A 16064-nucleotide genomic window follows, 5' to 3' on the forward strand; every position below is an offset into this window, starting at 1 on the left:
ATTAAGGATTTATTTTTTTGCTGGAAAAGGACACATCTTTATTTTTGCATAGAGAAAATGATCTCGTTGAAGCAGGCTTTAAACTAAGCACATCTGTCCTGAGGAAATTAATGTAAATGAAGAGAAAAGAATTACATTGAAGGTCTATAGATATCGGTTTTTTGATATGCAGAAAGTCTTATAATGGATATTGCTAATTTAGGGAACTACATTTAGAACATTAGAGTCCATGTCTGCTATGGTGATTTGGTCTACACTAGAATATGCATTCTTAACCTGTACATTGTTTGTGTAAGATTACATGATTACAGTATAATTCAAAACAGTTTCCTCAATGTTCCACAAACATTTCCTGTTTGAATGTTGCTAACTTCTTAAACTTCCTGTCTTACAGCGCTGGTTGAATAAATGACTGGCCTGGTACAGAGGTTGGGCATGCTTGGCTAGTTGCACGGAAGCTGGGCTGTGTACCAGCAACATCCTTCTCATCTTAGAAGTTACCTTCTTTCCACTTTCCCCCACAAACTGCCGGATGTCTGCGGCCAGAATTTCTGGTTGCTCAAAAGCTGCGAAGTGCCCACCACGGGGCATGTCGGTGAATGAGATGATATTCGTGAATTTTTTCTCTGCCCACACGGGTGGTGCATATACCAGTTCCAAGCTGAGTGAGGCTCCTGACGGGGTGCATCGGAGCAGAGTCTGGGACAGAGTGAAGCCAGTCTTGTGCTGAGGAAGAGCGCAGCGGGCTGTTTTTGTAGATCATCTCTGCTAGCCAGGCCATCATGTTGCTTGAAATTGCCTTGGCCCTGGTGCTGGGGGCCCTCATCTACCATTATATTTTCAAGAAGAAGGAGGAAACGCTGGAAATGGAGGACGGATGGTGGGGAGTCGGGCAGGAACCGGAAACGGAAGAAGATAAATCTGTGCGTCCTTTTAAAATCGAAGCATCGGAAGAGACGTTAAAAAATCTGTTCACACGAATTGACCAGACCAGATGGAGCACGCCGCTGGAGGACATCCGCTTGCACTACGGGTTTAATTTGACTTACCTCCAAAAAATGGCTTCATATTGGAGAAATCAGTACAGCTGGCAAAAACAAGTGGAAAGTCTCAACAAATGCCCACATTTTAAAAAAAAGTAGAAGGCATTGATTTCCATTTCATCCATGTGAAGCCACCTCATTTACCCACGGGACGCACTGCTAAGCCGCTGCTGATGGTCCATGGATGGCCAGGCTCATTCTACGAGTTTTACAAAATTATCCCTCTCCTTACGGATCCATCCAGCCATGGTCTGAGCGATGAGCACATCTTTGAGGTCATCTGTCCATCCATTCCTGGCTATGGCTTCTCAGAAGCCTTGCACAAGAAAGGATGTGATTCCATGGCGGTGAGGTTCTGAAATTTGTCGTTTCTCGATCGTACCCAGACTCCATCTTGTGTTCTCCGCCATCTTAGGTTGCCCTCACTCAGGCAGCTGGTAAACGAGATGTTTTTGTCATTTCTGCCCTTGCATGTCAGGTAGCTTTTCGTCCCGTGTTTATTAACTAGTGTCAGGGTCTGGCCGAATACACTAATTCATGTCTGAGCTGGATAATCCCCGCCCGAACTATCTGTTAGCTCACACCATTCTTTCCTCTCGCTTATCTTATCTACTGCCCTTCGCTACACATCTCATGCATTCTCTGATCTCATGACTGTCCTTCTAGAGCATACAGTTTACAAGGAAAGAAATCATGGTTATGTTTTCTTTCCTTGTAAACTGTATCATGTGGATTCTCTTTGCAATTTGCTTAAAGGGGCCAGCAACAAACATCACCTGGAACTCGAGTCAGTTTTTAGCTTAAACCATTGTTGGTAACATTTGTCGATGTCTCAAATTCTATATGTGTTTGGGTTACCCATTGTATCCATTGTATTTCACTGTATAAAAGCTTGTGCGCCACGGAGGTCAGGAGCAGTCTCTTGTGAACCCATCCCTGTGTGACTTCACGGACAACTGTACTAGCTGCAGCTAATAAAACTCAATCTTTTACGCCAGACGGAGTGTCCAGTGTCTCTGTAGTGCAAGGCAGGAGAACTAGAGGATTTCAGGCGTACTCTGCACCGCTTGGCCCTTAAAAGGTCAGGTTCCTCAAATGGCGACCACGAAGGGACGGCTTCAGTGGTAGCGGTGCAAGCAGAGGATCGTGAGGGGCCCCGCAAGGAAAATCCGGAGGAGGCGCCCCATGTGATTGACCCCTGTATGTCGGAAGTGGACCGAAGGATTTTGCGGCGTGGCTTCTCCTTTCAGACGGCTGCTGCGACTGCTGCCCTGACTGCCGTCCTGCCTTGGCCCCGGTTTTTGTGACGATTTGGTTGAGCGAGACGATAGACGGACCTCCGGTTGGCGTAAGAGGATACTTACTTAAGTATTTGATTGGTGGGTCGCTCCCACAAAATTTTGTTTTTTGGGGGGTTTTTTGAGTTTCCTTTTTGTATTTCAATTGTTGCAATAATTGAAGCCAAGGGGTGAGTACGTTTGTGCTGTTTTGTTAAGAAGTGACACACACCCCTTTTTTGAAGTTTGTAGAATAGTCCAGAGAAATAACGATGCCTGGTCTAAGTAAGTTTCGTCGATTTTGTTGCTTAGGTTGTACTAGGGACTCCCAGCTCGAGGACTCTTGTCCGATTCCTCCGGTTGGAACTCCCACTTATGAGCTCTATTCAAAACATGGTATTGGTCCCATTACTTTTAACAAAACATGGGTCCGATATACCAGAAGAGATGGTGTTTTGCAGTGGCCACAAAATGGCAGTTTTGAGCCCAATATATTAGACAATTTAGAAACCACTTTGTTTAGAAGAAAAGCCCAGCCGGCAATGTTTGACTCGTTCCGCCTTTGGCGAAAGGAAGCCAAACAGAAAGAAATAAAACAAGCAAGAAGAGATCAAAAAGATAAAAATATGTCTATTTTACAGGCTGCCCAGCAGTTAAGAAATAACGAAGTAGACTCTGCTAGAGAGGTATCAGAAAGACAGCATCGCATGGCAATAGATAGATTCTATCCGGTGTTGCCTACTTCCCCTTCAGAGAAGAGTAAAGATATAGAGGAAGACCCTTTAATGTCTTGTTTGTTGAATTCTCCTCCACCCTATGTGCAAACTCCTAATGCACCTCCTATGGCTCAGCCAGCAGCTGCTCAGCGACCTGCTCAGCCAAATAATACTTCTCTTCTTCCTCAGCCTTTGTTTTCTCCTCCTCCTGTTATTCCATCTCCTTTAAATTCCTCTCTATCCCCTGTTCTGGTGAGACATTCTCCAGGCACACCGAGGAGACTCACAAATGCTGTCACAAGTTTCTTTTCTCCCTTAAATTGGAGCCCTGAATCTGTCTCCGTCTTTTTCTAGACGACAATCTCGTTGTCAGCTTCCTGTTACGGAAGAAAAGGTAGTATTAGGTTCCCTCGCCCGTAAATGGATCGAGAAAGGTCCATTATATAGTGCACGGGATATTATGAGCACCTTTTGTCAATGGACAGAGCCCATTCAAAGATATGTTTTTGACGTAATGTGCGATACTCTCATTAAGGGTTGGGACGATATGGAATTAGACACGGCTCCTATGGAACTAATGAAGCTCCAAGCCGATTTTGATAAGGGCTTTATAGTAAGAGCAGATGTCGAGAAAGCGGTGATTATGCTGATTGAATTTAGGACTTCATTTCTCTCTCTAAAACTCCCCGAAACTGATCTTATTGACAAAACTAAACATTACCCAATGCGTGAAGTTCCCCCAGTATGGAGAGAGGCGGTAGGTGGTGCTCAGCCGGTGGCTGCTCATTTCCAGCGTATATGGGTACATGAACCTTGGAAAAGAGCCGAAGTATTAGCCCTTAAACAAACACTTCCAGACCCACGTAAAAATCCAGCTATCCCAAACAGTTGAGGCTTGCGTTATGAACTTAGCTGATATCGATATGTTGTTTGGGAATGTTGTCCCACAAGCAATATGGGCGAAAATTCGTAGGGAAGATCATGCTGCCGAACTAGGTGGTGTTTGGGCAGCTATTAGAGCTGCTGACACAGCACAAGTTGGCGGCGCAAAGCCTGACGATCTGATTACAGCACTTCCTGGTAGAATCATTGATCTAATGAAGACTCTTATGCCTGCAGTACAAGTAAATTGGGATAAGTTAACCGCCTGTAAGCAAAAGAAAGACGAGAGCGTCTCCGATTTCTTCACTCGTTTTGAGGAGACCTTCCTGGATCATAGTAGTCAGGATATGAGCACGGAAGGTGGACAACGCTTATTTGTGGACAAGTTCGTATTTAACTTGCTTCCCGAATTATCGAATAAATTAAAAAGTTCCGAGAGTGCACGGGCTGTTTCTTCTACTGCTAAAATATTGGCTACAGCACAATATTATGAAAACAGAGACAAGGAAGAGAAAGATAAGCAGGAGAAGAAAAATAAAGATTTAAAAACAAAGGTTCTTTTACTGCAGGCTTATCCTCCACGTCCTGCTCAGCACCAGTCTTCTCAGCCCCCACAGTTTCAGAAAGTGTTTCAGAAGCCCGAACCTTATGTACCCCGATCTATGCTAGGTCCAAACCAATGTGCTTACTGTAAGGAAGAGGGACATTTTAAGAGTAAATGTCCAGTTTTGCTCCAACGTGGTAATTTCCAGTCAGTCTCCAGGGGTAGAGGTAGAGGTACGTCCCTCCAAGAGAAGTGTTCCTTTCCCTCTCCTAACGCTGTGAATTCTTTTGACCAACAGAGAGTCCAGACTATTATGTTGAAGGTGGCGACGAAAGTTTCCAAAATGAATAGGACAGCCATAGACAAAGTAAGGGAGTAGTATCAATTCCAGTAGATCAGAATGGTCCTTATGTCACTGTCAATGCAATGGGTATTTCAGAGCCATTTCTTTTGGATACTGGTGCAATGAGAAGTTCTATTATTCATTCTAAACTCCCTGGGACACCTTTGTCTGGCTTAATAAACATGTCTGTAGGATTTTCCGGCGCCCCAGTTCGTAACCCAGTCTCTTGCCCTTTACCTGTTTCGATTGGTCCATTTGACCTGGAAGCATCACTTATCCTTACAACTGGTTGTGGTGAGAATCTATTGGGTTTGGATCTGTTGAAAAAGTGACATGCCACGTTACACTGCTCCCCTTCTGGTGTGTATCTTACGCTAGGTAAGAAACTAACATCGTCAATGCATTTGTCTAGTGATAAGTTTCCACCTGAATTACTATCTCTTCCTGAAAGTCTTTGGGCTACGGGTCCGAATGATGTGGGTCGTCTTGCGATTCCACCATATGTTGTCACTCTCAAGCCTAATGTTAAACTGCCCCGTATAGCCCAGTATAGGATTTCCAATGATGGTGAAAAAGCATTATTGGCTATTGTTCAAGATTTGGTCCAGAAGGGTGTGGTGGAAGAAACGAGAGGAAATGTGTGTAACAGCCCTATTCTTCCGATTCTTAAGCGAACGGATCCTTCTCAACCACCCGTCTATAGATTTGTGATTGATCTTCGAGAGGTGAACAAAATTGTTTCACCACATTTCCCTGTTGTCCCAGATATTACAGCCTTACTGACGATGATACCAGCTTCAGCAACTTGGTTCACCGTGATTGACTTAAAGAACGCTTTCTTCAGCATTCCTATCGCTAAAGAGAGCAGAGATATTTTGGGATTTTGTTTAGGAGGCCAAAGCTTCCGATTCAAGAGAGCACCACAAGGCTATTGTGAAAGTCCATCCATTTATAGTCAAGCTCTTAAGTCACAGCTTGATACATTCCCTTTGCCTCCAGGAGCCACTCTTATTCAGTATGTGGATGATTTGTTGATCGCGACTGATTCAAGGGATGTGTGTAAAGATGTGACTGTGGCATTGTTGCAGCATTTGTCTGACCTCAATCATAAGTTATCACCTTCTAAATTACAGTACGTGTGCCAAGAAGTTACATACTTAGATCATCTCTTGTCAAAGGAGGGAAGGTGACTGACCCCCGAACGTATTGAAGCAATTACGCATATGTCGGTACCATCGACCCAGAGAGAAGTATGTGCTTTCTTGGGCATTACTTCCTACTGCAGACAATGGATACCTATTTTTTCTTTATTGGCCAAACCTTTATTAGCACTTACACAGAAGGACACGCCCCATCCACTCCCATGGACTGATGAATGTCAGAAGAGTTTTTCTGACTTACGATCAGCCCTGTGTTCTGCCCCTGTGTTAGGTACCCCTGATTACAGTAAATGTTTCACGCTCTATGTCCATGAGAGAGAAGGTTGTGCATTGTCAGTTTTGACACAACAATTTGGAGACAAACAGAGGCCATGTGCCTACTTTTCTGCTACGTTAGACCCGGTAGCTAAGGCGTTACCTAGCTGCCTCAGAGCTACAGCTGCGACAGCAATCTCTATTCGTCAATCAGCTGGAGTAGTATTGGACCACACTCTCACTGTCATGGTACCACATGCTGTGGACACTTTATTGAATAGAACTAAAACACAACATCTCACGATTGCTCGATTGTCTGGTTACGAGTTGACTCTCTTGGCAAGCCACGTACGTATAAAGCGATGTAACACCTTGAATCCAGCTACTTTGTTACCACTCCCAGATGAAAGAGATCCTCAGGATCATCATGATTGTTTTCTTCGCACAGAAGAAGAAACAAAAGGAAGAATAGATTTAAAGGATACTGCGCTCGAGGATCCGGATGGAACCTTGTGGGTTGACGGTTCCTGTTTCAAGTTACCCAATGGCGAGACTACCTCAGCTTATGCAGTCACCACATTACATACAGTAGTGGAGACAGTATGCATTAGAAACAATTCAGCCCAGGCTGCAGAATTGATAGGGAAGGGTACTCCAACTCCTGCAGGCCATTTCTCTCCCCCCACGTACCCCTTTGAAGTATTACAGATTGATTATATACACATGGATCGATGCAACAATCTCAAGTATGTTCTGGTGGTAGTGTGTGCATTCTCCAGATGGATAGAGGCTTACCCCTTAAAAGATAACACCGCTGTATCCACTGCTAAAGTATTACTGAAAGAGTTTTTTCCTAGATTCGGTTTGCCGCGAATTGTCTGGAGTGACAATGGAAGTGAATTTGTAGGCAAAATCATGCAGAAAGTATGTACGGGTCTTGGTATTAGGCAAAAATTCCATGCGGCAAACCATCCACAGTCAGCGGGTTTGGTAGAGTGCTACAATGGCACTCTCAAACTCAAATTGACAAAGATTCAGGCCAGCACAGGTCTTGCCTGGCCTGACGCTTTAACATTGGCCTTACTATCCACCAGAACTACTGTACACTCTCGTATGGGACTTAGTCCATATGAAGTGATATTCGGACGCCCCGCCAATATTTGGGGAGTTCCTCGTCCTAGGAAGTACTCAGACATACCGTACCCTATGCTTATTGATTACCTTCATGACTTGACTGCTAAATTAAGTGTTCTTCGCCAACAGGTTCAAAGTGCTCTGCCAGAGGCCTCAACAGACCCAGGCCACTCTATCAAACCGGGAGACTGGGTCTGCACCAAGAACTTTCAACAAAATAAAAATCTTGATCCTCGCTGGTCACCTCCTCGCCAGGTTCTGCTGGCTACGCAGACTGCAGTAAGGATAGAAGGGAAGAAAAACTGGGTCCACGCCGTGCATTGCAAATAGGTACCCTTGCCCTTGCCTTTTGACCAGTGGGTCCGCGGGGGCATAGGTGAGTCTGAAGGAGACAGGACTCCCCGGTTCGTACCATTTAGTAACGCACGGCTGGAAGACACCCAGACTGAGGAAGAAAGTGATGAGACTCTTTGAAGAACCATTCCATTACATCTGCAAGTGAACACTACTAATCCGGAAATAATCTTTCAGGACCAAACGATCCCAACAAAGAAACGATACAACCTGAGGACCAGGCCTGAAGCAAAGACTTGAACATTTGTTACTTTTGCCACCAATGAACTATTTTTCCTTTTTAGATAGTATTTGTGCCATCTGTCCCCGTCGCAGGGTCTCGGTAGGAGTCTTGGACTGAACCTGGTTTATGGTCAAGATTCGCTAGGTTCAGGATTATCAAATAGCCAAGTGATTGAGGAAGATTGCCGCGAGCGACAAATTTTTCTAGCCAGGATGGATGGTACATCACGTCAGGTAGATAGGAGACAGAATATGAGAACCAAATATTGTAAATCATTACGTAGTCGTTTTGACGTAACCTTGTGTGTGTTGCTGATTCTATGTGTTTTATTAGCATGTATAGGTTGGATTGTCCATGTGTTGCAACTAAAAACTGTTCCCTTATCTACTTCTGTACCTTCTCGTCCCACTAAATTTCAACACAAGATAAGTGCCCTTTCCTCACATGAACAAATAAGAAGGATGGAGTATCAAAATAATTAGTTTATCCAGCTGTTACACCAACACCAATTAGTTGTCAACACATCTGACTGTTGGGTGTGTGGACTCATGCCTCACACTGCCCATAAAGGGATGCCCTATCTAGTATTGCCTTTCTCATATGAAGGTTCAGCATGGGCTTATCTGACCATGTTTTCGGCTGCCTACCACAACAGACTTCGATATCCAATAGGTACATTTGAGACTGGAATGGATTTTAGCCACGGTACTTTGATAAAGGGTATAGTGGCCATGGCTAAAATCCTAGGGAAGAGTAAGATTCCTTTGGATGAAAAGAAAGCCTACGAAGGTTGGAATGTGACTCATTACATTTCCAGTCTTAATAACAAGACCAAACAAGAGAAGTCTTCCCCAGCATGGACTGTACCCCACCAAGGCAACTTTTGCCTCCGAATCAATAGCAAGGAGAATGACACTCAACAAAACTGTTCCCAGATATATGTATTCACGTCTCAAAATAACCCTCCATTGATCCCATCACAAGGAACCTATTTTGTCTGCTATGACAAAGCATATACATGGCTTCCCTCTGACTTTTCGGGAACATGTTACATAGCATTCTTGCTTCCCCCAACGTATACTGCACCCTCAGACCATCACAGACACAGATATGGTAGAGGTGTATTTGATGCCAAAGACACGGCTGGCCAGGAGGGAGGAGATTTCTTCAAAGGATTCATTCCCTTCTGGGGACCAATGATTAACAGCGGAAACATTAGGCGATTAGTTCACGTGGTTGAGACAACCATCGATGTTACTGCAGGTGCCTTAAGTAACATCACTGCAGAACTCCGAGCGGACCGTCTCATGACGTTACAAAACAGAATTGCGCTAGATGTGATCCTAGCAGACCGAGGAGGAGTCTGTAAATTGATTGGATCGAGCTGCTGTATATACATTCCTGATGACGCCCCGACTGTATATCAGGCCATCTCAAAATTACATACCATCTCCACATCGATCCATCAGGACGAAGGAGATTGGTCCCTCATGGGATGGTTATGGGGATTATTATCTACCTGGGGATGGAAGATACTAACATTCCTCGGAGCAATTCTGGCCATCATATTCTCTTGTTGCTTGTGCATACACTGTGGTCCTGCTATCTGTGGTCTGTTCACTACCTTATGTGTATCAAACCCGTAACCCAACAACCAGAGAATATTAAGATGATGGTCCAGCAACAGTTAAACGACCTTATGGCAATTGATATTGACTCCGACTCAGACTAACATGAGCCCAGTCATTGTGTTATTGCCTGAGTAATGGCAAAAGGAGGGTCTGAGGTTCTGAAATTTGTTGTTTCTCGATCGTACCCAGACTCCATCTTGTGTTCTCCGCCATCTTAGGTTGCCCTCACTCAGGCATCTGGTAAACGAGATGTTTTTGTCATTTCTGCCCTTGCGTGTCAGGTAGCTTTTCGTCCCGTGTTTATTAACTAGTGTCAGGGTCTGGCCGAATACACTAATTCATGTCTGAGCTGGATAATCCCCGCCCGAACTATCTGTTAGCTCACACCATTCTTTCCTCTCGCTTATCTTATCTACTGCCCTTCGCTACACATCTCATGCATTCTCTGATCTCACGACTGTCCTTCTAGAGCATACAACCATGTTTTCTTTCCTTGTAAACTGTATCATGTGGATTCTCTTTGCAATTTGCTTAAAGGGGCCAGCAACAAACATCACCTGGAACTCGAGTCAGTTTTTAGCTTAAACCATTGTTGGTAACATTTGTCGAAGTCTCAAATTCTATATGTGTTTGGGTTACCCATTGTATCCATTGTATTTCACTGTATAAAAGCTTGTGCGCCACGGAGGTCAGGAGCAGTCTCTTGTGAACCCATCCCTGTGTGACTTCACGGACAACTGTACTAGCTACAGCTAATAAAACTAAATCTTTTACGCCAGACGGAGTGTCCAGTGTCTCTAGAGTGCAAGGCAGGAGAACTAGAGGATTTCAGGCATACTCTGCACCGCTTGGCCCTTAAAAGGTCAGGTTCCTCAGCGGTGGCTCGCATATTCTACAAAATGATGATGAGGCTGGGATTTCGTGAATTTTATGCTCAAGACGGAGACTGGAGATCCTTGATCTGCACCAACATTTCCCAGCTAGCCCCCAGTCATGTCAAAGGCCTCCACTTGAATTCCATTTTCGAAAAGTTTGCTACCTGGACCAATCCAGTGTTTCGTAATTTGGAGGACGGGGGACTAGAACGGAACTACTCCCTGGACGAACTTTTAACTAATATTATGATTTACTGGGTTTCGGGCTCCATCGTCTCCTCCATGCGGTTCTATAAGGAAAACCTGGGAGAAGGTCTTGGTCATCGGAAGCATGAGCGAATTAAACTAAAAGTACCAACCGGAGTGGCATCGTTCCCCAAGGAACTGGTACATTAAGGATTTTTTGTTAATATAGTTAAAGGCTGAGGATTTAGCTTACCTGTTCACAGAGAGTGCCTCCCAGCTACTTTAGGTGGGTGCCATGTTACAGTCTGCAGATATTTAGTTTTTCTTTTATAATTTTCTTTTGGGGCTCGAATTTCATTGCACTTTTGTTCTTTCTCCTTAGCTAATGTGAATGTTTTACAAGACAATTTAAGCCATTACAGAATAAGAAGAGGGGGCTCACTCGGGTAGGGAGAAAAACAAAAATCATTACAACTCAATTGTTTCCTTTCCTTTATTGTATCATACACTTAATGCACTTTTGCTTTGCATTTAGGAAACCCCTGGTTGACAGACCTTATGCTTAAGAAGAAACATCGAGGGAGGATGGTTTGTTTACCCATTGTTTCCCTCCCTTCCCCTAGTTACCGTTGTCGCTTTGACAATCATTGTGGGCAACTGGTGAAAAGGGCAGGTTGGGTGCATTCTTCTTGCATGTTGTTCCTGTGGAAACCTAGGTAAGAGCTTTTGACAACATGTGCTGCATCTCTAGTTTCTAATTTCTTGCTTCAGTGCCTTTTGCAGCTCCACCTTCTAGGTGAAGCCTTTGGTGGAAACCTTAAACCCCTTGCAAGAATCCTTGGGCTGGGTCATAGTATACTTCTCCAGCTTAGCCAGCTCAAAATCCATGGTTGCAGGTAGTTGTGCAGCCATGAGGCCTCCAATCAGAGACATGATTTTAGGAAAGAGCAAAAATGCCATCCAGGAATAATAGAAAAATAAAAAATAACAATCCTAGAGAGTCAGAAAAACAATGCCAAATGAGGATCAGAGACAATTTATTCGGATATTTCTTATGTGTTGATGGTAGTGTATATCAAATTACTGTAAAGCGGGGGCGTGGCCAAGCCGAGCACGAAGATGGCCGCCTAATCCTTCGGCTCTGCCGACCAAGCTTCAAATCCGCTAAAATATCCGTCGATTAGTCCCCTAATCGCTCCAGAACAGACCCACATTGTCTCCGGAAGGGCCGAGCCGCTGACTAATGCCGGCCGGACGGGCCGCGAGAGCTGCAGCGGGCCTGCCGGCTGGAAGTACGATCCGTGCCTGATACTCTCGGCATGACTGAGGGGCCAAGATACAGCTACAGGCACCCTGCTGCCACGAGTGGACGGCCACGGACTGTGACGGCTGTCTGCCGTGATCCTCACGGGGCGAGGTGTGCGCTGCTGGGGGCCAGGCGCTGCAGCGGGCCAAAGATTGGAAAGGCCTGAAGGTGCGTCTTCGATTCATCGGCGGAGGTGCCGGTGGAGGCCTCCTTAATTGCCGGACGTGCCGAGGAGCGAGTACAGTGAGGTTGGTGCCCTTGCCCCGCGCTGCTGGGAGGGTGGCACGGCAACGGACTACGCCCTTGATCTCCGTGGGGACCCCGCGCAGCCTGCGCAATCTGAACTGTGCTACACCGGGAACCGCGACGCTGCTACAGCGGTGACCGGCGACACAAATCCATGTCTGCTCTCTGGGCCCGGGCTGGTCGGGCTGTGGGCGACACTTAAAGAGGACATTATTTGGCCTAAGATATTCGGTGCTGATGACTCCTGCACAGCGGTACTATAGAGGCCCCCCGGGACGGCCCTGTGAGCTCGCGCTGTGATTTTGCGCAGCTGATTGCCGCTGCCACCGCGCCACCACCCATCACCTGCCATTGCCTGGGGTGGAAACCTTTTTTTTTTTCTTCTGACTCTGCCACTGGTGCTCGACTGGGGCGCACATCGCGAGCGGCTTGACGTTGGCCGGAACTCGCTCTGGGGCTGGAGGGTCACTTCGGCACTAGTTATTATAACTTGGTCCCTCACTGACGGTCTGGTGCACGAGGAAGGTGCCGGCGACGCCAGTCCCAGCCACTACTTACCGGCCTGTGCGTCCCGCATAAGTGGGTTCGACAGGTGAGATCTATACTCATCATGGTGGGGGGTCGGGGCTCGAAAGCGGCCCTCCAGGCCAAACTTACGAAATTCGCCTGGGACGGCGGTCCCAGCTCGAGCCCTAAAGGTGGACCTGCCACCTCAGACAAACCTGAGTTGGGAGGGAAGAAGGCGGACCCGACACTACAGAAAATTCTTGACGCCATCACTACTGTCCGCACGTCCTTGGAGTCACAGATTGACACGGTCTCCACTGAGGTGTCTCTCATCAGAGAAGATATGCGCAACATGAACTCCCGCTTAAAGTATGTCGAGATCAAGGCGACCGCCCTGGTGGAAGATACGTCCGAACTACAGATGGAGGACCTCCAAGCACACACCGCAAAACTGGAGGCACAGTTGGACGACTATGAAGGGTGCTCCAGATGCAACAACGTCCGTATACTCGGTGTGCCGGAGCGCGCGGAGGGGCCGTCTGCAGACCTCTTTGTAGAAGATTTGATCACTACCCACCTCAAACCACGTGGTCTCTCCAACTTCTTCTCGGTGGAGCGGGCGCACCGAGTGCCCGGTGGTCGACCGAGGCCCGGGGTCCCCCCGCGGCCGCTTCTTGCATGGATCTTTAACTTCCGAGACAGAGATGTTATCCTGCAATGTGCCGGTTCCGCTCCGCCAGTGGGTTTCCAGAATAGTCGCATCACCTTCTTTCCAGGCTTCGCCCTAAAGGTGCAACGGCAACGACAAAAGCTTCCTGGAGGTCAAGAAGTTGCTCAGAGACAAGGACGTGAAGTACGCTAAGATGTTCCCGGCCAGGTTGAGGGTGGAGTCGGAAGGGAAATCCTGGTTCTTCACCACTCCGGAGGAGGCCTGGGACTGGCTGGAGGGATGGCGAACGGCGGGCCGCCGCAATTACCATGCCCGGGGGGCGAGGATGGACGATGATACTCGGGCTTCTGGTGGTGGCTCGCCACACACAGACCGGATGGAGGCTGCAGGGGGTGCCAATTAACTGGTCTGTATGCCTTTCCTTTGGGGGCGTTTTGATTATAGGTGGACAGGGATCACTGGGGTCTGAGTCACCTGCCCATGTTGCGTCTACTGTGCGTCAACCGCAGATGGACTGTCCTACCTGGCTTTTTGGACCTAATTCCTGCCTGTTCCCCCACTGACTGTATATAGGGTGGTGGGGTGTGTGCTTTGCCCTCGATATTGCTCTTACTCAAACTCTGTTTGGCCGTTCTGGCTCAGTATTGGGGATAGTTATAGATTCCTTGGGGATGTCTGCTTGGTTCGGCCCTACGGCCCCGTAAGTTCTTGGAAGGGTGGGCGATAGGCACTCTGCTAGTTTGGGGGGCGGGAGGTTGGGTTACCGCCAAGCAGGGAGGCAGGGTGGGGGGGTTGGTGGAATGCACGTTGGGAATGTGGGGAGGGTGGGGGAGGTTCGTTTTGGGGTGTTCTTTTTAGCATTATTTTTGTCTGGGCAAGTCTTTCTTGAATGGTCCCGAATGCAAATTTCTGTACTGCTATTGCCTCAGCTAGGTTATTTGGTTCTGTTGTGGTTTTGTTCTGTACCGGTACATGATATTGTCTATCTCTCTACCCCACACTCCATTCACTCGTCACTGGCCTTGTGGATATCCGCCTAGGCTGCCACACCCATGCCTGACTCTCTCTAGATTGGAGTGATGCCACCTGGTCAGACACTTACTTTGTCCACTTGGAATGTTAATGGATTAGGTGACAAAATCATTACAATTGTGTTACAATACGTGAAGCGTAGTGAGCTTGACTTAGTGTTATTGCAGGAGACGCACCTGATAGGGAACTCCTGTGGCGCTCTGAACAGGAAAGGGTACACAATGGTGGTCCACTCTGGCTTTACCTCGGGCTCCAGGGGGGTGGGGGTGTTGCTTCGGAAGGGTTGTCCCTACATTATTCATTACACCTGGACTGACCCGCAGGGTAGATACGCCTGCAGTTTCAGGCACTTGGGAAGGGCGTGTTGTTAACGTCATCTCTGTCTACGCCCCCCCCGGACTACGTGACTTAGGGACCCTGTTGCTTGACCTGCTACTCGGGGTGTTGGTGCTGGGTGGAGACTTCAATCTCACGATGGATGGCTCTCTGGACCGCCTTCCTCCCCGAGGGGACTCATCTAAAGGATCACAACTGTACGAGTTCGCTAATGCTTTGGGGGTGGTGGATGTTTGGCGGTGGTTTAACCCATCGTACATCCGTTTTACGTTCCAATCCAGGGTGCATGGTAGTCAGTCGAGGATAGATTATCTATTCACTCATGCCCAAGATGTTCAGCTTTTCACTAGGTCCGATTGCCTGGCCCACGGGATCTCCAACCACTCCCCCATTTCGGCTACTCTGGGCTCTCGCAGTGGGGGACGACCCTACTCTATCTCCATACACCCGTGGGCATTGAAAATTCCACACATCAGGGATGCACTCCGCAAGGACACAGAGTATTATTTTGCAGAAAACGTTGGCTCAGTCGACTCGGCTGTGACGCTGTGGGGGGCCTTCGGGCGGTCATTAAGGGCAGAGCTCTGCCACTAATGGCAGGGCACAGGGCTGAGCGGATCAAGAGACTATTATAATTTGACGCCGAAGTTTTGAGTTTGGAGGAGTTGGTGGCCCGAGATACTGACCCTGATACTCACTACAATCTTGCAATCAAGAGACAAGACTACCGACAGGTTCTTTTTGAGGATTGGGCAACGCGTTCGCTAGCTTCCCGACATAGGATTTATGAGCAGGGGGAACGGAGAGGTAAGCTCTTGGCGTGGCTTGAGAGGTGGGAACAGGCTGCCAGATGGGTCCGCGCGATAGCAAACTCAGAAGGTACCCTAATTACCGACCCCCAACGCATAGCTGACATATTTGCCAGTTATTATGAGGAGGTGTACACTAGCTCTCCCAGCTCTCAGGCCTCCTTCCCGCCAGACCTCTTGGCTACGCTCGATATTCCTACCATTTCTCCACAGGACAGAGAGACCCTGGAGGCAGACATTAATGTGTTGGAGGTTCATAAATCCATACAGGATGTCCATTTCGGGAAGGCCATGGGCCCTAATGGGCTTCCCATTGAGCTGTTTAAGCCCATGTCTACAGTATTGGCTCCCCACTTGCTTAACCTCTACACTGAAAGTTTTGAATCTGGTGCTCTGCCTGCAGAGATCCGCACTGCCGCTATTGTGGTTATACACAAACCGAATAAACCTGTTGAGGAGTGCAAATCCTGTCGCCCTATATCCCTTTTGACGGTGGAGGCTGAGATTCTGGCCAAACTCGTTGCGAATCGCCTCC

General features: G+C 47.3%; 1 protein-coding gene and 1 pseudogene across 3 annotated transcripts in view; both read left to right on the forward strand.

Annotated features, from left to right (window-relative positions):
- The window catches only part of SCUBE1 (signal peptide, CUB domain and EGF like domain containing 1), a 1846233-nt gene that overhangs the window by 1091998 nt on the left and 738171 nt on the right, over positions 1-16064 (forward strand). The window lies entirely within an intron of this gene.
- Positions 772-10833, forward strand: LOC146855008 (epoxide hydrolase 1 pseudogene; annotated as a pseudogene).

Source organism: Triturus cristatus, chromosome 4_1 (genome assembly GCF_964204655.1).
Source record: "Triturus cristatus chromosome 4_1, aTriCri1.1, whole genome shotgun sequence".
In the NCBI taxonomy this organism is placed as follows: Eukaryota; Metazoa; Chordata; class Amphibia; order Caudata; family Salamandridae; genus Triturus; species Triturus cristatus.